The sequence below is a fragment of the Dasypus novemcinctus genome, chromosome 2 (genome assembly GCF_030445035.2).
Source record: "Dasypus novemcinctus isolate mDasNov1 chromosome 2, mDasNov1.1.hap2, whole genome shotgun sequence".
Classification (NCBI taxonomy): Eukaryota; Metazoa; Chordata; class Mammalia; order Cingulata; family Dasypodidae; genus Dasypus; species Dasypus novemcinctus.
Window position 1 is genome coordinate 165,072,259 of NC_080674.1, and position 24,413 is coordinate 165,096,671.

The following is a 24,413-nucleotide window of genomic DNA, read 5'->3' on the forward strand; positions in this document are numbered from 1 at the left end:
AGTGGTGGTTCAAGAAGTTTTGCAAAGGAGACGAGAGCCTTGAAGATGAGGAGCATAGTGGCCAGCCATTGAAGTTGACAATGACCAATTGAGAGCAATCATTGAAGCTGATCCTCTTACAACTACACAAGAAGTTGCTGAAGAACTCAACGATGACCATTCTATAGTGTCATTCGGCATTCGAAGCAAATTAGAAAGGTGAAAAAGCTTGATAAGTGGATGCCTCATGAGCTGACTGAAAATTTAAAAAATCGTAATTTTTAAGTTTTTTCTTTTATTCTATGCAAAAACAATGAACCATTTCTCGATTGGCTTGTGATGTGCAATGAAAAGTGATGATGATCATCAGCTCAGTGGTTGGACCGAGAAAAAGCTCCAAAGGATTTCCCAAAGCCAAATTTGCACCAAAAAACGGTCATGGTCACTGTTTGGTGGTCTGTTGCCTGTCTAATCCACTATAGCTTCCTGAATTCTGGCGAAACCATTACACATGAGAAGTATGCTCAGCAAATCGATGAGATGCACTGAAAACTGCAATGTCGCAGCTGGCAATGGATAACAGAAAGGGCCCAATTCTCCATGACAATGCCTGACTGCACATCACACAAACAATGCTCCATAAGTTGAATGAATTGGGCTACGAAGTTTTGCCTCATCCACCACACTCACTTGACCTCTCCTCACCAACCGACTACCCTTCTTCAAGCATCTTGACAACTTTTTGCTGCTAAAACACTTCTACAACCAGCAGGCTGCAGGAAATGCTTTCCAAGAGTTCGTTGAATCCCAAACCACAGAATTTTATGCTACAGGAATAAGCAAACTTATTTGTCATTGGGAACAATGTGTGGATTGTAATGGTTCCTATTTTCATAATAAAGACGTGTTTGAGGCTTATATTATAGTGATTTAAAATCATGGTTCAAAACTGCAATTCCTTTTGCACCAACCTAATACTTATCTATTTGTTGATTGACAGACACTGGGTTGCTTCCATATGTTGTCAAGTGTGAATAATACCACCATGAACATTGGTGTAGAAATACCTGTTTGAGTCCCTGCTTTCAATTCTTTTGGGTGTATATCTATCTATCTATCTATCTATCTATCTATCTATCTATCTATCTATCTATCTATCTATCTATCTATCTATCTATAAGTGTGATTACTGGGTCATATGGTAATTCTATACTTAACTTTCTGAGGAACTGCCTAACTGTTTTCCACAATGACTGCACCATTTCACATTCCCACCAGCAATGAATGGGTATTTCTGTTTCTCCACATCCTCTCCAATATTTGAAATTTTCCATTAAAAAAAAAAGGTAGCCTTTCTAATGGGTGGGCAATGATTTGCCTTTCATTAATGGCTAATAATGTTGAGCATATTTTCATGTGCTTTTTTTTGGCCATTTGTATATCTTTTTTTGAGAAATGCCTATTCAAGTTGTTTGCCCAATTTTATTGGTTTGTTTGTGTTTTTGTGGTTGAGTTGAAGGAATTTTTTATCTACTCTGAATATTAAAGTTTTATTGGATATGTGGTTTCCAAATATTTTCTTCCTTGTGTGGATTGTTTTACTTTCATAATAAAGTCTTTTGAAGAATAAATATTTTAATTTTGATGAGGTGCCATTAATCAAGTTTTTCTCTTGTTTTTGCTTTGGGTGGAAAGACTGTGAAACCATTGCCTAACACTAAGTTTTGAAGATACTTCCATATGTATTCTTCTAGGAGTTTGATGGCTCTGGCTCTTATATGTAAATGTTGGTCCATTTTGAGTTGATTTTGGTTGAAGGTGTGAGGTAAGGCCTAACTTCATTCTTTTGCAAACAGAGATCCAGTTTTCCCAGCACCATTTTAAAAAGAGACTATTCTTTTCCAGTTGAGTGGTTTTTGCCACCTCATCAAAAATCAGTTGCAGTAAATGTGAGTTTTCTGAGCTTTCAGTTCAGTTCCATTGGTCTATATATATGTCCTTGTGCCAGTACCATGCTCTTTTGATTACTGTGGCTTTGCAATATGTTTGAGATTGGAAAATGTGAGTACTTCACCTTTGTTTTTATTTTTCAAGATGGCTCTGACTATTTGAGGCCTCTTCCCTTTCCATGTAAATTGGATGATAGACTTTTCCATTTCTGCAAGGAGGATTCTTGGAATTTTGGTTGAGATTGCATAGAATTTTTAAATCACTTTGGACAGAATTGACATCTCAACAATATTTAATCTTCCAATCCATGAACACAGAATGTCTTCTTTGATTTCTTTGTTTTGTCCTTTTCTGTGTAGGAGTCCTTTACATTCTTGGTTAGAATTATTTCTAGATTTTTAAGTCTTTGAGTGGATATTGTAAATGGATTTTAAATATTAATTTTTTTTCCTGATTGTTCAGTGCTACTGTATAGAAACACTGCTGATTTTTGGGTGTTGCTCTTGTACCCTGTCAATCTGCTGACTTCATTTAATAGCTCTAGGAACTTTGTGTGTGTGTGTGCATGTCTGTATTTATCAAGGTTTTCTGTTCATAGAATTATACCATCTGCAGATAGGGAAAATTTTACTTCTTCCTTTCGAATTTTGATATATTTTATTTCTTTTTCTTGCCTATTTGCTCTGTTTAGAACTTCTGTTAGAAGTGTTGAATAACAGTGGTGACAGTGGGCATCCTTGTTTTATTCCCAATCTTAGAGGGAATACTTTGTCACCCTTTGTCACCTTTGAGTATGATATTAACTGTGGGTTTTTCACATGCTTTTTTAAAAATTTTTAATTTTCTCTTCTTCCCCCCTCTCACCCCATTGTCTGCTCTCTGTGTCCATTCACTGTGTGTATCTTCTGTGTCAGCTTATATTCTCATTAGGCAGCTCTGGGAACTGATCCTGGACCTTCTGGAGTGGGAGAGAGGCAATTATTCTCTTGTGCCACCTCAGCTCGCTGATCTGCTGTGTCTCTTATTGTTTTTCCTCTGTCTCTTTTTGTTGTGTCATCTTGTTGTGCCAGCTCTTTGCATGGGCCAGCATTCCTGTGTGCAGCAGCACTCTGCATGGGCCACCTTGTCACACAGTCCAGCTTGCCTTCACCAGGAGGCCCTGGACATCGAACCCTGGACCTCCTATATGGTAGATGGGAGTCCAATTTCTTTTTTTTTTTCTTCTTTATTTTCTTTTAAGTGTTACATTAAAAAATATGAGGTCCCCATATACCCCCCAACCCACCCATTGTAGCCCTCCCACATTAACAACCTCTTCCATCACTGCGGCACATCTACTGCACCTTGCAAATACATTCTGGAGCACCACTGCACCACATGGACAGTGGTCCACATTGTAGTCCACACTCTCCACCAGTCCTCCCAGTGGGCTACAGCAGGACACACAACATCCAGCATCTGTCCTTGCAGCACCACCCAGGAAAACTCCAAATCCTGAAAATGCCCCCACACCATATCTCTTTTTCCATCTCCCTACCATCAGCAGCCACTGTGGCCACCCTCTCCATATCACTACTACAATTTCTTCCCTTACTAAACACAATAGTTCCCCAGCAGAATACCAGTAAGTCCACTCTAATCCATACGCTATTCCTCCATCCTGTGGACCCTGGGATGGTTATGTCCAGTACCCCTCTACATCAAGAAGGGCCTTAGATTCCACATGGATGAAGGATGCAATTCTCCTGCTTGCAGCTGTAGGCACTCTTGGTGTGGTGGTTGACCTTCTTCACCTTCTTGTCAGCTGGCCAGGTTACGTCCAAGAAACCAGAGGGTAGGACCCGCAAGTCTGCTGAGGCCCAGGGCCTGGCCGTCACATGGACAGTTCAGAGATTCAGATCTCCTGAGTATATACCAACCCAAATGCCAACCACAGGTCCAGTAGAAGTAACAGAAGAGGTCATATCTGAGTCCAACTCCATCACACTCAGGAACACGAACTCCAAAGTAGGGCCAACTGACATGGCCCTGAACTCCTGAGCTATCTGCCATGACCATAGAACTTGTGGGTCCCTGCAACCCTCAGGAGAACCAGTACCTGGGTTTCCATCTACCATGGCTGTCTCTGGTACCCCTCTGATGACCTCCCAACTCTTTTTTGGAGACTCATAGCCATATAAACTCACTTGTCCTTTCCATTTCCCCCTTTTATCCAAAGTCAAAAAGCAGTTTTTAACACCTGATATTACATGTAGGCTGAGATATTCTGCTGGTCTGAGTTGACCCTTTTATTCAAGGTCTTTGTCTAGTTACATCGTCAGCTGGTGCTTGGTAGTAATTCCTCGATGCCAGGGAGGCTCATCCCTGGGAGTCATGTCCCACACTGGAGAGAAGGTAATGCATTTACATGCTGAGTTTGGCTTAGAGAGTGGCCACATTTGAACAACATGGAGGCTCTCAGGAGATAACTCTTAGGCACCCTGCAGCTCTAGACCTAGTTCATATTTCAGGCACACAGGCTCATAATCGGAGCCATCAGTATCAAGGGCTCATCAGAGGACCATCCATCTTTGTTGATCTTTGCCATTGCACTTGGAGAATCGTTGCTGTTCCATTGGGGAATGTGATAGAGCTCCCCTGGCCAGGAACTCAGCACTCTCTCAGCTGTCGTTTCCAACTGAAACCACTATGAAAATATCCAAACATTTCTTTGTACCCTTTATACATACCCTGGAGAACTCCCTCCCAACCGTGTGCCCCCCACCAATAGCACCCCACACAAGTGCTTCTCCCCCACCATAGTTGAATCTCTCTGTAGTCCAAAACGTTTTCAAAAAGGAAGCCCAATATATTGCCAGGTTCCATTAATAGTAAAATGGAATATAGTGATGGGTTTAAAGTTAGATATAGAATACATAGTAATTTAGAAAAATTAAATAAAGGAAAAAAATGGAAAAAATGAAAAAGCTTTGTTTTTGACATTTTGCCTTTCATCACTGCTATAGGTGTTGCCCTGTATGTACAGGGGCAAGGCAATTTCTTCCATTTCTTCCTCAGTGTCTACCTCCTTTCTTTTTTCTTTTTTTCCTAATTATTAAGTTTGTCTTTACATAAGTTTTAGATCACAGTAATTCACATATACAGTATATGGTACTCCAACATATCCAACATCAAACCCTTTGTCCCTTACCCAACAATGATTTTTTTACATGTTCATATTATATTTGTTGTAGCTAATGTACAGATACCGAGACAATGGCTTTCAAAACATTATGGTATACATTTTAGATTATATAATTTTCTAAATTTTTAGTTATCTTATGTTATACATTATGACTTATATTTTAGCCTATAGACTTTTATACATTGCTGGTGTAATTTAACATGTCCTATATCCATCATTGCATGATCTTGTGGAACAATTCTATTGCCCCTCGGTTACACTGATTCCATCTATTCAATACTTCTTTCCCTCTCCCTTCTGGGCCCACCATGGCAATCAATCTTCATTACTTGAAGGGACCATATTCAGAGATACTTACAAAAATGTTGAGGGCTTGACATACTTGACTGCCCTAACCTATTGGGAGCCACCAATTATCTTGAGAGTTATAATTCCCTCTGTTTGAGAACATCAGTCCTCCCCAGGATCATTGTATGGGTCTCCACCCAATGATAATAACCCACTATGACAAAATGAGCACTTACACTCTCCCTAGAAACTTGTCCTGTGTCAGACAGCCCCCTTAAGCATCTTAAACAGGTAACCTTCCATATGATATTTTCTAAACAGTTTTCTCTGCATTATAATTTCAACCACATACCTGACAATCTTCTATGTTCAAATGTTCTCCCCACCCTTCCCCAATTTCTTTGGCCATCAGACCCTTCCTCCATCCCTAGCCCCCCTCAACCCCACAAAGCCCCATCCAAAGGTATCCCTATGACCCCATTTTATCCCTTCCCTATACAAATACTTACCTCCAGCTTATCATAGATTTCACCCAAGTAGGTGTCAACTCGCAACCTTCCTCTACCCCCCAACTTCCTTTAAGTTATCATCCAGTCTCTAGCTCTCTGAGTCAGCTTGGTTTACTTATTTCATATCAGAGAGGTCACGTAGTATATGTCTTTCAGTGCCTGGGTTGCTTCACTCAACATAAGATTCTCAAGATTCAGCCATGTTATGACATGTGTTTGTACTGTAGTCATTCTTATAGCTGAGTAGTATTCCATTATATGTATATACCACATTTTATTTATCCATTCATCTGTTGATGGGCATTTGGGTTGATTCCATCTTTTGGCAATAGTGAATAGTGCTGCTATGAACATTGGTGTGTATATGTCAGTTTGAGTCCTTGTTTTCAGTTATTCTGGGTATATACCCTGCAGTGGAATTGCTGAGTCATATGGCAAATCTATAGCTAGTTCTTTGAGAAACTGCCAAACTGTCCTACAGAAAGGCTGGATCCTTCTACATTCCCTCCAGCAGTGGATGAGTGTTCCCATCCTCCACATCCTCTCCAATATTTATAGTCTTCTGATTTTTTGATAGTGCCAGTTTTATGGGAGTAAGATGGTATCTCGTTGTTTTGATTTTCATTTCCCTCATAGCTTGTGATTTTGAGCATTTTTTCATGTGTTTTTTAGCCATTTGTATGTCTTCTTTGGAGAAGTGTCTGTTCAACTCTTTTCCCCATTTTTAAAATGGGCTGTTTATCCTTTTATTTTCCAGATATAGGAGTTCTTTATATATGTAAGATATAAGTCTCCTATCAGATATATGGTTACCAAATATTTTCTCCCATTGTGTAGGCTCTCTTTTCACTTTCTTTACAAACTCCTTTGAGGTCCAGAAATCTTTAATTTTGAGGAGGTCCCATTTATCTATTTGTTCTTTTGGTGTGAAGGTCATGAAGCCATTTCCTACTACAAGGTCCTGTAGATGCTTCCCTACATTGCTTTCCAAAGTCTTTATGGTCTTGGCTCTTATATTTACATCTTTGATCCATCTTGAATTGATTTTTGTATGAGGTATGAGTTGGTAATCCTCTTTCATTCTTTTATATATGGATATCCAGTTCTCCAGGCACCATTTGTTGAAGAGGTCATTCTCTCCCAGTTGAGAGTGTTTGGTGGCCTTATCAAATACCATACGGCTGTATATATGAGAATCTATATTAGAACTCTCAGTTCAGTTCCATTGGTCAGTGTGTCTATCCTTGTGCCAATACCATGCCATTTTCACTACTGTAGCTTTGTAGTGTATTTTGAAGTCAGATAGTGTGATTCCTCCAATTTCATTTTTCTTTTTCAATATGTCTTTGGCTATTCGGGGCCTCTTTCCTTTCCAAATAAATTTCATAGCTAGTTTCTCTAGTTCATTTAAGAATGCTGTGTTGGTTTTTATTGGGATTGCATTGAATCTGTAGATGGGTTTTGGTAAGATAGACATCTTAATAATATTTAGTCTTCCTATCCATGAACAGGGAATATTCTTCCATTTATTTAGGTCTTCTTTGATTTCCTTGAAAAGCGTTGTGTAGTTTTCTGTGTACAAGTCCTTTACATCTTTAATTAAATTTATTCCTAGGTATTTGAATTTTTTATTTACTATTGTGAATGGTATTTGATTTCTGATTTCCTTCTCAGATTGCTCATTATTGGTGTACAGAAATGCTACTGACTTTTGTGCATTTATCTTGTAACCTGCAACTGTACTGAACTTATTTATAAGTTATAGAAGCTTTGTTGTAGATTTCTCAGGGTTTTCTATGTATAGGACCATATCATCTGCAAATAGTGAAATTTTGACTTCTTCCTTTCCAATTTCAGTGACTTTTATGTTTGGCTCTTGCCTCAGTGCTTGAGGAAGTACTTCTAAGACTATGTTAAATAGGAGGGGTGATAGTGGGCATCCTTGTCTTCTTCCTCATCTCAGTGGGAAAGATTTAAGATTTTCACCATTGTAAATGATGTTAGCTGTGGGTTTTTCATATATACTCTTTATCATGTTCAGAAAGTTTCCTTCTATTCCAATCTTTTGCAGTGCTTTTATCAAGAAAGGGTGCTGTATATTGTCAAATGCTTTTTCTGCATCTATAGATATGATCATGTGATTTTTTTCCTTCAATCTGTTTATGTCGTGTATTCATTAATTGATTTTCTTATTTTGAACCATCCTTGCATACCAGGAATGAATCCCACTTTGTCATGGTATATAATTTGTTTAATGTGTTGTTGAATACAATTAGCAAGTATTTTGTTGAGGATTTTCACATCTAGGTTCATTAGAGAGATTGGTCTGTAATTTTCCTTTCTTGTGGTGTATTTGTTTGGTTTTGGTACTAGAGTAATGTTGGTATCATAGAATGATACCAATGTTCTTTCTGTTTTGATTTTTTGGAAGAGGTTAGGCAAGATTGGTGTTAGTTCTTTCCAGAATGTCTGGTAGAATTCACCTGTGAAGCCATCTTGCCCAGGGGAAACCAATTTCTTAAGCCCCATCCACTTTCCCATATATGCTCTTTATCATGTTGAGGGAATTTCCTTCTATTCCTAGTTTTCTAAGTGTTTTTATGAAGAAGGGTCCTGGATTTTGTCAAATGCCATTTCTGTTTCCACTGAGGTAATCATGTGGTCCTTTTTCTTCATTCTGTTAATGTGTATATTTTATTAGTTGATTTTCATATGGTGAAAGACCTTTGCAGTCTTGGGATAAATCTTCCTTGATTTGGTATATAATTCTTTTAATGTGCTGTTGGATTTGGTATGCTAGTATATATATATATATATATTTGAGGATCTTTGTACCTATATTCATAAGTGATATTGGTCTGTAATTGAGGTATATTCATCTGACTTTGGTATGAGGATAATACTGGCCTTGTAGAATGAATTAGGGAATGTTCCCACCTCTTCAATACTTTTGAAGAGTTTGAGCAGGATTGGTGTTGTCTTTTTGAATATTTGGCAAAATTCCCCAGTGAAGCCATTTGGTCCGGGCTTTTCTTGTGGCGATGTTTTTGATTACTGATCCAATTTCTCTGTTAGAGATCTATTCTTCTTAAGTCAATGTAGACAGTTTGTTTATTTCTAGAAAGTTGTCTGTTTCATCTAGTTTATCTAGTTTTCCTGTACAGTTGTTCATAGTATCCTCTTATAGTACTTTTATATTTCAGTAGGGTATGTAGTAATGTCCCCCTTTTCTGATTTTTGTTATTTGCATCATCTCTCTCTCTCTTTTTTTTTTTTCAGTCCAGCTAAAGGTTTGTCAATCTCATTGATCTTTTCAAAGAACCAACTTTGTTTGTATTATTATTTTACCTCTTTTTTTCATTTATTTCCACTCTAATCTTATTTCCTCATACCTGCTCACTTTGGGTTTAGCTTGCTGTTTTTGTTTGTTTGTTTTTTTAGCTTCTCCAGTTTTAATGTTAGGTCTCTGATTTGACATCCTTCTTTTTTTTAAATGTAAGCAGTTTAAGCTATAATTTCACTCTCAGTGCTGTCTTTGCTGCTTCCCATAAGTTTTGGTATGTTTTGTTTTCATTTTCATTCACCTCAATTTTTTTCCCTAATTTCCTCTTGTTTATTAAAGAAGTTGCAGGTTTGCATGAAATACAGGATTCCCATATACCACTCCACCACCAACACCTTGCATTAGTCTGGAACATTTGTTATGACTGATGAGAGCATATTACACTATTACCAAGGTCCGTGGTTTAACATAGGGGTCACTATGTACTGTAGTTCCATGTATTTTTATAACATTTTTTTTTCTTTTACCATATATATAATTTAACATTTCCTTTTCAAATCACTTTCAGATATATATTTCAGTGCTGTTAATTGTGTTTGTAATTTGTTCTATCTTCTCCATCATCCATTACCAAAACATGTTCATTATTCTAGATAGGAATCCTGTACATTTTTTTTTCAAATCAGTGAGATCATACAATATTTGTCCTTTCGTATCTGGCTTTATTTTATTCAACATGAGGACTTCAAGTTTCATTCATGTTGTTGCATGTATCAGGACTTCATCTTTATAGCTGAATAACATTCCATTATAAGTCTATACCACATTTTATGTATTCATTCATTGGTTTATGAATATTTGGGCTCCTTCCATCTTTGGCAATTATCAATAATGTCTCAACGAACATTGGTATGTAAACATCTGTTCGAGGCCCTGCTTTCAGTTCTTTTGGGTACACACCAAGTAGTGGGATTGCCAGGTAATAGGGTACCTATCTTCCACAGTTGGCTGCACCATTTTACATTGCCATCAGCATCCTCTTAAACATTTCTTATGTTGGAAGAAGTAAAACTTTCCCTGTTTTCAGATAAAATGTTCCTATAAACAGAAAATCCTGAAAAATATACAACAAAGCTCCTAGAGCTAATAATGAATTCAGTAAAGTGGCAGGTTATAAGATCAACACCCCAAAATGAGTACTGTTACATACACAAGCAATGAAGACTCATAAGAAATCAAGAAAAAATTCCATTCACAATACTAACTAAAAGAATCAGATATCTAGGAATAAATCTAACCAAGGATTTTTAGGACTTTTATACAGAAAACTACCATACATTGCTAACAGAAATCAAAGAAGACTTAAATAAAGGGCATTCCACATTCATGAATTGGAAGACCAAATATTGTTACGATGTCCAACCTATCCAAAACAATTTATAGATTCAATGCAATCCCAATAAAAATTCCAACACTGTTCTTTGCAGAATTGGAAAAGCCAATCATCAAATTTATAAGGAATTTTAAGGGACCCCAAATAACCAAAACCATCTTGAAAAGGAATAGTGAAATTGGAGGGCTCATATTTCTGGACTTAAAACTTATTACAAAGCCATGTAATTGCAACAGCTTGGTACTTACACAGGGGCAGATATATAGACCAATGGAATCAAGTTGAGAGCTCAGAAATCAATCCTCACATGTATGGCTAGTTGATTTTTGACAAGGTGGAAAAGACCAATCAATTGAGAAAGAATAGTCTCTTCAACAAATGGTGTTGGAAAAACTGAATCTCCATTTGCAAAAAAAAAAAAAAAAAAGTACCCTTACCTCACACCATATACAAAAATCAAAATGGATCTAAGACTTAAATATAAGTGCTAAAACTATAAAATGTATAGAAGAAAATGTAGGGAATCAGCACTAGGACCTTGCATTAGACTATGGTTTCTTAGAATTTATGCCTAAAGCACAAGCAAGAAAAGAAAAAGTAGATAGTAGGACCTCATTAAAATTAAAACTTTTGCACTGAAAGGACTTTATCATGAAAGTAAAATGACAGCCTACACAAAGGGAAAAATATTTGGAAACCACATATCCGATAATGGTTTAATATCCAGATATTTAAATAAATCCTTCAACTTAACAACAAAAAGACAAACTACCCAATTAAAAAATAGACAAAAGAGCTTGAATAGATATCTTTCCAAAGTAGGTATAAAAATTGCCAGGAAGCACACGAAGAGATGCTCAACATTATTAGTCATCAGGGAAATGAAAATCAAAACCACAGTGAAATACCATTTTACACTGATTAGAATGATTACTATTATAAAAGGGGGAAAATATTTTCCTCTTTAACCTATTAATTCCCCCCTCCCTTTGTGGCTTTTTACTTGCCAACTCTCTGTGTTCATTTGCTGTGAGTTCTTTTGTGTTTGTGTTTTATTTATTTTTATTTATTCCCAGCCCCCCCCCTCCTTGCAACTTGCTTGTTGTCTGCTCTCTCTGTCCATTCGCTGCGTGCTTTTCTGAGTTTTTGCTTGTCTTCCTTTTTTTGTTGTATCACCTTGCTGAGTCAGCTCTCCGTGGTGCTTGTGGGCAAGCCTTCCTTCACAAGAAGGCCCTGGAATGTGAACCCAGGGCCTCCCATATAGTAGATGGGAGCCCAACTGATTGAGCCACAGCCGCTTCCCTAACCTATTCATTTTTAAAAAAGATTTATTTTATTCCCTACATCCCTGCCTCATTGCTTGAGCTTGTTATATGCTCATATTCTTTTTAGGAGGCACCAGGAACCGAAGCTGGGAACTCCTATGTGGGAGGGAGGATACAATCGCTCAAACCACCTGCACTCCCTGCTTGTTATGCCTCTCATTGTGTTTCCTTGTTGTGTTTCTTCATTGCATCACTGTGCTGTGTCAGCTTGACATGCCAGCCTGTTGCATCAGCTCTGTCTTGCTTGTCTTCTTTAGGAGGCACCAGGAACTGAACCTGAGACTTCCCATGTGTTAGGTGGGTGCTTGAGCCAAATCCACTTCCCTAACCCATTCATTTTTAAGTGTGTATTGTTTAATTTCCACATATTTGTGAAATTTTCATTTCTTCTTTTGTTATTGACTTCTAGCTTCATTCCATTGTGATCAGAGAAGAAGCAAAGTGTGATTTTAATATTTTGAATTTACTGAGACTTGTTTTGTGACCTAAGATATGGTCTGTCTTGGAGAATATTAGAGAATATGTCATTTTTATTGTTGGGTTAAGTGTTCTGTACATGTCTCTTAGGACTAATTGGTTTAGAGTTTTGTTCAAATCTTCTATTTATTGATCTTCATCTTCTGGCTAGATGGTCTATCCATTATTGAAAGAAATATATTAAAGTTTCCTGCTATTAATGTAGACTGTCAGTTTCTCCATGCATATCTGTCATATGTTTTGTACCATATTCAGTCCATTCTCATTTCTTTTTGGTTTTATTTTTCACATTTTCTTTGTGGTTGCCATGGGGTTAAAATTTAATATCTTAAACATTAACAATCATATTTGATCTGATACCAATTAACCTCAATAGCATGCACATACACTGTTCCTACACTTGTCCTTCCTCCCACCATTTTTTTTGTTCATTTTTTTGTTCTTGTACATTTTTTTTGTACATTGTATGTTCCAAACTTAAGGCTTATCAATACTTCTTATGCGTTTGCCTTTTAGCAACTGTTAGAAGTAAGAGGTGGAGTTATATACCAAGAAATACATTCATACTGGCATTTATAATTACCCATATAGTTACTTTCATCAGAGGTTATCATTTTTACACTGCTTTTAGCCACTGTCTAGGTCCCTTTCCTTTAAGCCTGAAGCATTGCTTGTAGGACAAATGGGGTGGTAATGAACTCTCTCAGCTTTTGTTTATCTGGTTATGTCTTTTTTTTTTTTTTTTTTTTTAAAGATTTATTTTTATTTATTTAAGTCCCCTCCCTCCCCCGGTTGTCTGTTTTCTGTGTCTTTTTGCTGCGTCTTGTTTCTTTGTCCGCTTCTGCTGTCATCAGCGGCACCGGAAGTGTGGGCGGTGCCATTCCTCGGCAGGCTGCTCCCTCCTTCGCGCTGGGCGGCTCTCCTTACGGGTGCACTCCTTGCGCGTGAGGCTCCCCCATGCGGGGGATACCCTTGTGTGGCATGGCACTCCTTGCGCGCATCAGCACTGCACATAGGCCAGCTCCACACGGGTCAAGGAGGCCTGGGGCTTGAACCGTGGGCCTCCCATGTGGTAGACGGACGCCCTAACCACTGGGCCAAAGTCTTAATCTCTTTCCTTATTTTTAGAAAAAGATCTCATCAGATATAAAATTCTTTGTTGGCATTGGTTTTCTTTCTGCACTTTAAGTATTTCAACCCTCTGCCTTCTTGCTTCCATGGTTTCTGATGAGAAATTGACAATCTCTTTGGTATTCCTTTATAAATAACATGTTGCTTTTCTCTTGCAGCTCTCAGAACTTTCTCCTTATCCTTCACATTTGACAGACCAGTATGTTTCAGGGGATATTTATTTTCAAGTTTATCCCATTTGGTGGTCTCTGGACTTTTTGGATGTACAGATTCACATCTTTTGCTAAGTTTGGGGAGTGTTCTTTCATTATTTCTTTGAATATTCTTTCTCCTTCTTTCTCTCTTTCTTTTCCTTCTGGGACTCCTAAAATGTATGTATTATTAGTATGCTTGATGGTGTCCCAAAGGTCTCTTATAGGCTATTCTTTGCTTTTTATCATACATTTTTCCTTCTGCTTCTCAGCTTCATTCATTTCAGTTGCCTTGTCTTCAAGTTTGCTGATTCTTTCTTCTGCCAGCTCTAATCTATTGAAACCCTCCTAGGAATTTTTTATTTCACTTATTGTGGTTTTCAACCCTAATTGTTCTCTTTGGTTCTTTTTAAAAATTCTCTCCTTATTGAATTCCTCATATTGTTCATTCATGTTTTTCTGATATCACTTAGTTCTTTCCTTTTATTTTCCTTCATCTCCTTTAGCATATTGACAATTATTTTAATGTTTTTGTCTGGTATATTCATAGTTTGGTCTTCTTAGTTGATGTTTTCTGGATTTTTATCCTCTTCATTTGGATGGGCCATCATTTCCTATTTCTTCATCTGTCTTGTAATCATTTATTGAACACTGTATATTTTCATATTTAAAATTTTTGATTCAGGGATTTATTTCCTGGGACATATGTTTCTTGAATGTCTAACCAGCTGGTAATATGACAGAGGTTTTCTTGAGTGTTAGGAGCTAAGAAAACTAAGGAATCTTGAAGAGCTTTTCCAGTGATTATGCTGAATCTCAGCCCTGGGTGTGAAGAAGGTGCTGCTCTGCAGAAACCAGTCTCCAAAGCCCTTGAATTTCAGCCTGTTGGGTTGGACTTCCTCCAGTGGGCATCAGGGAGTCATTGCTGGCAGCCCACCTCAGTCTTTGATTCAAGCAAAACTGAATTCTAAGCCAGGACTTAATTGAAGTAAAAGAGATGTAGGTATTTTTCCAAGGAAGGATTTTGCTTTAAATGTTCTTGTTTGTTTGTCGGTTCCTCTGTTTATCTGTTGGCACCACTCTTTGCAAGGTTAATGCAAGTGTAGAGACAAGAGAATAGATCATAATATTTAAGCCTGTGCAAATGCAAGTCTTTTCTGATAATGATTTGGGATTTCACAAATCATTAAAAATTCTCCCACAAATGCTTTGCAGGTAGCTATTTTTTCTTTAAGAGGGAGGCTAGGAATAAAGTAAAGTGAGAATGATTCTTAATCTTAGGTAAATATTTTCTCCAGTTTTGGAGAAATACACCTGTCAATCTTGATGCTACTTGTTGCCTCCTTTATTTAAAATGCTGGCTCCTTATTTGGACATTGGTGAACTTTTATCATCAACACAAACAGAAAAAAAAATCACTTTACTGACATCAGCTCTTTTCTTAGCCACTGATCCCTGGCTATGTCTCTTTTATAGCAGCATCCTGCAATGTTAGGCATAGACAGAATTTTATGAAAAGCTGATTTCCCAGAAGTCTGAGGTAAGCATGACATCTCTTTTAGAAATTATTTTTATCTCTACATGCTTCACTAAATAGCAGATAAGGAGGTGGGGAATGGAGATTGTATGCATACTATAGCATTTAAGAACATGGTATTCTGAATCCATAAGCCTGGGTTTGAATCCTGATTTTTAAAAAGGCAGACTAGGAAAAAGAAGTCAAATCAGGATGATCTTTAATCGTAGGTAAATATAGTCTTCAATTTTGGTGAGAAAATGCTGTCAGTCTTTTTGCTACTAATTGTACAAAGCATCTCATATAGTTCTGGGATCTTGGGTAAATAATTTGACCACTCTACTTGCCAATTCCCCATTTGTAAATTGAGCAAAAATACATATCTTATATAGGACTAAAAAAGATAATAAATCATCCCTAGCTTATTAAAAGTCTGCTTTTCCCCTTTTTTCCTTTTAAGGTACAGCCTTAAAAGAGTCTATACCTATTTTATAATTTATAAACTGGTGTGTGTGTGCACATGCATACATGTGCAATTGTGTATCAGACAGGGGCCTGTTAGGAGACAGCAATCATATTGTAATTTTTTTTTTAAGATTAAAAAAAATTATTTCTCCCCCGACCCACCCTGTTCCCCCTGTTGTCTGTTCTCTGTGTCCATTCACTGTGTGTTCTTCTGTGTCTACTTGTATTCTCATTAGGGGGCTCCAGGAACCGATCCTGGGACCTTCTGGAGTGGGAGAGAGGCGATTACTCTCTTGTGCCACCTCAACTCCTTGTTCTGTACGTCTTCTTATTTTCTCTCCTCTGTGTCTCTTTTTGTATCATCTTGCCATGCCAGCTGTCCACGTTGGCCGGCACTTCTGCATGGGGTGGCTTTCCCACACTGGGCAGCATTCCTGCGCAGGGTGCATTCCCACATGGGTTGGCACTCTGTGTGGGCTAGCTTGCCCTCACCAGGAAGTCCTGGGCATCGAACCCTGGACCTCCTATATGGTAGATGGGAGTCTAATTGGTTGAGCCACATCTGTTTCCCCATACTGTAATTTGAACAAGGAAAGTTCAGCTTTAAGAACTATTAACTGGGAGGCGGTCTTGACCCAGCGGTTAGGGCATCTGTCTACCACATGGGAGGTCTGTGGTTCAAACCCCGGGCTTCCTTGACCCATGTGGAGCTGGCCCATGCGCAGCGCTGATACGTGCAAGGAGTGTCCTGCCACGCAGTGGTGCCCCATGTGCAAGAAGCGTGCCCCATGAGGAGAGCCACCCAGCGCGAATGAAAGTGCAGCCTGCCCAAGAATGGTGCCACACACATGAAGAGCTGACACAACAAGATGATGCAACAAAAAGAAACACAGTTTCCTGGTGCCGCTGATAAGGATAAAAGTGGTCACAGAAGAACACAGGGAATGGACACAGAGAGAAGACAACTGGGGGGGGGGGGAGAAGAGGAAATAAATTAATTAATTAATTAAAAAAAAAAGAACTATTAACTCTAACAAGTTGGAATAAAGAGGGATTAACTAGTAAGAAGCAAAGAGCGCTCTAAACAATACAGGACTAGCAGTTATAAGGAGCAGCTGCTAACTCTAAGGCTAAGAGAGAGCATCCAAGGAGGAGTCTCCCTCTCAGTCCTATGCTGAGATCCAGACCTTGTTGGAGAAGGCTGCTCTCTGAATGGCAGAGATGTCACTGTAGTGTTGTCCTGGTGGAACTTGCTAGAACTCCACTCTCTGGAACTTGCGGCAGTGCACCCTCTATGGTGCTGGGCACAGTTGTTCCCAGCGAGGTTTCTCCCTGGAGGCACTCTGCTACAAAGCTATGTGCTATGTGTTATGACTGCTGTGCACTGCAGAAGCTTGGTGCTTCAAGAGGCATCTGAACTGCAGAAGCCGGGAATGCACCTAGGAGCTGTGCATGCTGTAGGAGCCAGAGGCAGCAGGAGCCCCTGTGCAACAAGAGCTAGATGTGGGAAAGCCACCTGTGCTGCAGAAGCCTGCCCAGTGAACCTCCTGGAACCAGGAAGAAAGGCTGCTTCTTGCTGAAGAGTCTCTTAGTGCCCTTTATCAACAAAGCTTAACATCATGTCAGATGGCAAAAGAATATTTATAGGACCCAGCTTAATTTTCAAAGAGGCAATGCAGGGTGATTTTGGAGCTGAGAGGCAGTAAATTGTAACTGGCTCAAATGGTAAAGAAACAAAACTTAGTTCTGAATATCTGTTACATGCTTAGTTTTTTTGCTCCCCTGGCATGAGGCCTCTTTGAATGATCCACAGTAGAAATTTTAATGCTTGCATCATCTACTAAATATTTCCTTTTTCCCTTTGTGTTGAAGGTTACAATTTTAATTAATGTTTTCCCTTTGTGAGGTGTTATGTGTGGGAGACTATTTGTGTTAGCCCTCATGAAAATGGGCCCCTGTTGTGATAAAATATGGCTGGTGCCACAATTAATAAATTGATTAAGCCAGGGAAAGAGAAAACATTTGTTTTCTTTGAAGTTTTATTTAGTTCACGAGACTAGTCTTTTAGTATTAATCTTGTTAGAGGTACAAAATAATAGGATGCTTTTAACCCAATTGTATTTTTGCAATCTGAAAATAGTCTTTTAAACTAAAGTGTCTGGTTTTTGGTTTTTGTTTTGCTGTCTTTTTAGTGGACTAAAGGCATTAACTATAAATGGAGGCAAGTTAAAGTTATTCTTCGGTCAACACGGAGCCAGTGAGAATATTGAGTAGAACAGTGTTGTCATGGAAGTTCTGTGAGAAGCTCAGCACAGTTGGGCACGTAATAAGGGCTTAATGAATGACGTCTACTTGGGCTGTTGCTGATGTGGATCTCCTCTGTGTCATCGGTGTGATGAGTGGTCACTGTCTCTGAGAGGTCACAAAAGGGTGCAGGAAGAAATATTCAGAAGCAAACAGCCCAACTTTTTTTATTTTTACATCAACTAAATAGGACTATCTAGGAAAGGGGAGGCTGCCTGGATTCCTTGGCTCAAGCTCTGCCTTCAGTCTCTAGAGCTCATTTATGAGTCTAATGAGATCAGAAAGGCCTTGTCTCTTGACCCAGGAGTCCAGGGGTATAAAGAAAGGACATGATTAATTTTTTTTTGCTGTGGAAAGGGGGAGATAGACAAATGTTTCACAAAGTCATTGCACAGCTATAAGCATCTTTGCTTCTGTTCCCTTTGTAACATTTACTATGTTTCTAAATGTAGTTTTTAAAAATCACTTTACATTATTTTCAGCAAATGCTTTTTGACTGACCTGTGACACTGGAATACCTCATGAGGTGCACAAGTGGAGATCCCAGGGCTTCTCGGTAAGAGTTGGGCATCTTGAAGGGACAACAGGAAATGTATGAACTAACTCATGCCAAACTGTCTTTGATAAGCATTATTACAGCGCTACTGGCACCTGATACCATCATTCCATGGCAAGTACACACCCCAAGGTCATCTATGACTTCCTTTTGCCTAAGTCCAAAGGACGATTGCCTTCCCCTGTTTTACTTGTCATCTCAGCTCTCTTTGAAATTCTCCCTTTTCTTGGCTTGCATGTTGTCTATCTCTCTGGACATTTTTTTTTTACATTTTAGGCTTCCCTTTCTTTTCTTATTTCTGAAACTTTCCCTCTGTGTATTTAAAAAATATTTGTATTCTTCATGGTCTTTATCTAGCCTCACACTATATATTCTTTCTGGGTTGATTTCATCTAATCTAGATCCACTTGTCTAAGTGTTGGCTAATTGCCTATCTTACCTTGAAAAATCCCACAGCTATCATAGTTAACTAACTCTAAACTGATCTTACCCTAGTTCCTCCATCTCAGTAAATGATGCTTGCATCCAAACAATTGCCCAAGTCAGAAACCTGAGCATCATCCTTGATTCCCCAACCTGCCTCCTTTACCTAATCTATGGATAACCATGTTGGGCTACCTCCTTAAATGCTCTAAAATTTGCCCATATGTGGATCCCATAACACCTTGTATTTATCTCTGTCATATTTCTTACTACAATATTATGAAAGTGCCTATTTTCTGTCCACCCAACCCCAAAGCTCTGTCTTTCACTTCTGTCATTCTAGCTTAGTATAGTACCTGGCCTGTGGATGACTCTCAGTAAGGACCTGCTTATGCATAAATGAATAATGCTACAAAGTGCTCTGGAAGCACAAAGGAGTGAGCTGTATCAGGAAGGATTTTGTAGAAGTCATCAGTACATCATCTGGGCCTGAGGTTGTGAGGAATGTTGGAATAGCTGGCAGTGAGGAGATATCATTCTAATTGGCAGAAATGGTTTGAACAATGGTGAAGAGGCAAGGAAACTTAAGGCATGACTGGAGCATGGGCTTCTATCAGGGAAAAATGAATGAAATTCTGGAAAGGTAGGTTGTGGTTGAGACCTTGAAATCTAGGCTAAGCAGTTTTTCTTTTGGTAATGAAGAATCAGTGAAATAAGTATGTTGGGAAATGATGAGCAGTGCTGTAGTAATATTAACCTGGAAGAAGAATTCAGGATGGATTGGGGGGGACAGTATCTGATGAGAGATAGTATAGTTAGAAGTCTATGGTGTTGACTGTCTCATGGAGGTGAGTAGGAGATAGAGTGAAGGAAAAGGAAACAGAAAGGTGAGTTCAGGTATGAGATAAGGAAGCTCCTAGTGCTTACCCTAGTTTTTTTTTATTGGAGAAGTTGTAGAGTTACATAAAAATCATGCATAAAACACAGAGTTCCTATATACCACTTGAATACCCTAGATTTTTAGAGTCCATGAAGAGGAGTGTTGTACTTAGAGAACAGGAGTAAAGTTGTGCTAGGGACTGGAAAAATGTGAAAGGTTTAAAAGAGTTGCAATTGGAACTGTAATTTAGAATCAAGGTATTTATGGTCTGTTGGTGAATAGGGAAAGCCATGCATTACCAAGAGCAGTAAAGGCCCACCTGAGCCCTCTCTTCTGCAATATTCTTCTTGGAGTGAGAGAAGGAAAGCAGGAGAGGTTCGAAGAGTAGGAGAACATATCCTTTCTCATGGACTTCATAAGCTTGTTAGATCTTCAAATAATGATACCTTTCAGATGTACTCAATCAAGATATTTTTACCTTTGATATTGGGGAATTAAACATGTCCCCCACAAAAGCATGTTCAGATACTACTAATTATTTAATTTGTAAATAAGACTTTGAAGATATTATTAGTTAAGGTGTGCCTAAACTGAATGAGGGTGGACCTTAATCCAATATTGCTAAAGTCCTTAGGAAATTGGATACAGGGGAGCAGTAAGAGGCTGGAAGCCAATGGAAATGGAAGAGAAAGAGGACGATGTAGTTATGTACATTGCCATGTGACAGAAAAGCCAAGAAACCCAAAAACTTGCCAGGCAGAAGATACTAACTTTTGGAGGTAACTAGCCTTTGAAACTGTGAGCCAATAAATTCCTATGTTAAGCCAATCGGTGTATATTTGTTTTAGCAGCTAGCAAACTAAAACACTTGGAAAACTATGAAAATTGTGACATTTCATCATTTTCTCTTGTAACCAACATGACACTTATGGGGTAATTCAGATAATGGCTTTGTGATGATAAATGAAAGAAGCCAGTGGTGGAATTGAGAACAGGATGGAATTTGTATTGTGAAAATTGATAACTGCATATTTGAGAGTGACCCGTTTGTGGTAGTTTGGATCTGTGTGTACTCCAGAAAAATGTTTTTTTTTAAATTAAAAATTTATTGAAGTGTATCATTTATACATGAACATATATAACCACTAAATGTAGAGTAAAATTAGAACTTTGAAAGCAAATATGCATAATATCATAAGGGCTCTCACACATCACTCCACCACCACCAACTTGCACTGCTGTGAAACATTGTTACAAATTATGAAAGTATTGTCAAAATATTACTACTAACTATAGTCCATATCTTAATATTTGGTGTCTTTCCCCCTCAACCCACTATTATTATTTTTTACAGAAAAATATGTTCTTAAACTTAATCCATTTCTGTGGGAGTGAACCCATTGTAAGTAGGACCTTTTTGATGAGTTTATTTCAGCTAGGGTGTGGCCCATCTCAATCAGTATGGATTGTAATCCTGTTACTGGAGTCCTTTATAAACAGAATGAAATTCAAATGTAAGAAAGAAAGAAAAAAAAGCCATGGGGAGCAGCCAGAAGCTGAAATTCAATGGAATTCAAAAGAGAATGGAGAGCCCAGGAGAGGTCATCATGTACCTTGCCATGTGATGAGCTAAGGACCAAGGATCACCAGCAGTCAGCCCCAGAATGCCACAGTTTTTGGGCAGAAAGCATTGCCTTGGTAATGCCATGATTTGGACTTTATTGCAAACTCAAAACTGTGAGCTAATGAATTCCCATTGTTTAGGCTAACCCATTGCACCATCCAATCCACTTTTTCCAGACAAGGTCTGGGTTCTGTATTTGGAGCTCCCTTTGTAGCAGATGGTATAATCCAATGTAACCAGTCAGAGCAGAGACCATTTTCTATCCTGAGGCATCTCCCACCACCCCAGCATGGGAGCACTGTGGGGAGAGTGGAGAGGTGGAGTGCAAAGTGGGTGTTAACATCTTCCATGAAAGACTGATGCAGGTGCACCTCTACCTAGGGCTGCCAGGTCTCTTACACCTGAGGGCTTATTATAAAGTAATCCCGCCCTCCTTCCCATCCACTCTTGTACAAGGTGGATTGGTCTTGTGCACCAAATCCTGTTTGAGGGTGAGAAGGAAGACTGCTAAACCTCTATTTCCCTCTCTACCTGAAGATCAGAAAACCATCTTAATCAGTCTGCACGTGTTTTATAGATAGAACCTTTCAAAGAGACAGTCTTCAAATGGAAGAAGAGTTAGCAGTAGTTTTCTGTCATTAAACCTCTGCTTTGCTTCCTATTTTGCTAGTTATCTTGAATCTTGGTTTTAATAATCCTGGAATTACCACCTTCTTGTGATCACAGTTGATTTATTGTTTTACTTGACTTGAGTTTTCCAAATAACTGTGACCTCTAGGATCTTAAGAAACTTAATTTTCCTCATTATGTCCGTTAGTACCAAGGGACTGGGTGATGTTAGATTTCTACTTCATCCCAAAGAAATAAATGCTGATCAAGTTTTATATAGTTTCTGCCCCTTCCACATTATAAAGTCTTTCATAATCCCAAAGCACCTCAATCTCCTCTCTTCACCAAGTCAAGCAGAGAGGGTATTCTACAAATATAATGCATTCCCCTAAATTTGAGCCATTTTTCTGGGGGATCTTATCTGGTAGCCTCTCTTTTTCTTGTGGGTTCTTGGCATCTTATGTGGTAGAGCCACCCATTAATCTAAGAAAGAAGGTGGCACTGTCTTAGGTTATCTTAGAGGAAAGAGAAAACCTTTCTCTCTCCTTCCCCACCTCTCCCAACTCCTTCAGTATATAAACATACCACATCAGGGAAGGGCTCTCATTGGCCTGCTTGAGTCATATGACTATGCCTTGGGCCAATCACTATGAACAGAAGATTCAGAGTATATGATTAGCTTGGCAAGGGTCATATTCTACTCCCTTGTCCAGAGAGATATATGTGTTCCATAAGAAGGGAGGACTAAGAGGAATAAAAAAAAAAAATCAATTACTTTATTTGGTAGAAAGCATAGTGATAGAAATGAGCATCAGGAAGCAGATGTGGTTCAAGTGATAGAGCTTCTTCCTACCATATGGGAGGACCTGGGTGCAATATCTGGGGACTCCTGGTGAAAAAGAAGAAGAGAAAGCGTGCCCGCATGGCAAGTCAGTGCCCACGCAAGTGCCGGAGTGGTGAGCCAGTGTCTGTTCAAGTGAGTCACGCAGCAAGATGATGACACATGAAAAGAGAGACAAGGGGAAGAGTCAAGGTGAAGCACAGCAGAAACCAGGAATTAAAGTAGTGAATTCACAGGGAACCTCTCTCCCCATCAGAGGCCTCCAGGGTCAAATCCCAATGACTCCTAGAGGAGAGAAAATGAGAAGACAATACGGACAGCAAAAACAGCAGAGCAGGAGGAGGGGAAGGGTGGGAAATAAATAAATAAATAAATCTTAAAAAAAAAATTCAAAAAAAAGAAATGAGCATATCTACCTCTATTGTTTTTTCCTGCTCTCTTACAGGATCCTTTTTCTCTTAAGGAAGGGATAATAAGACTAAGGATTCTGTCTAATTAAATGACTAGGAAAAGAATACAGTATCAAAATTGGAAATGCTGTCTAAACCAATCTCTCTCTGTCTACCCTTCTCTTCTAATCATTCAATCTAGTTTTAAAGCACCCTTGACTAACTTCTTATGGGAAGACACAGAAATGATTCCCTTCCCCCCATTACATTTGATAGAATGTCATACTCTTCTTTCTTAAGGGGGTATTGCAATAAAATATGTATTGTCTTCAGGGCAAAGGAATCATGCCAGTTGTCTAAATTGGAAGTTGTAGGGTTATAATCTTGTTGTCATTAATAACGAGATGAGATATCCTGCTTTGAAACCACTTCCTGGTTCACTTTAAATGAGACATATTCCATGCTGCTTTCTTTCTCCTGATTACTTGGACTGCTGGTGGCTGAAGATGTATAGGCAGACAACAGATGATCCCTGTAACAGTCCCCAAGCCATCCTTATAAAAGGATTGAAAGCTATATGATTTGAATATACCTCTTGGGTTCTGTCCACAACTCTTGCCTGAAGTGTTATTTTTGAGTCAGAACTTACTGTCCCCCTGCACCTATATGAGATACAAAGGTTTAACAAAGCAGTGTTTATTGTGCAAGTTAAGATGTTTGGATGCATGTCACAATCAGTAAAACTTATTACCCTTAGCACAAAATGTAGGAAATGATTTAATTAAAGTTGTATGCTACTTTGAAGGAATTTTACTGAGATAAAGATCATGGTAAAGATGATTGGTGATGATAATGATCTTGGTTGGCGCTATAGAAATAACCATCACTATTACTCTCTACCATTTACTCAGGGTGAGAAGTACTTTAAAGTGCATGATCCTTGTGGCAGCCCTGAGAATGTACCTTTCAGATGTCTGGCTGTAAAGAGCATAATTGAGCAATGACCCCAGGGGATATGCTCTGAAATCCATCCATACCTTCTTGCTAAAGACAGTCTTCCCATGGCTGCTCCCAATCAGGGACTGTCTATGAAATG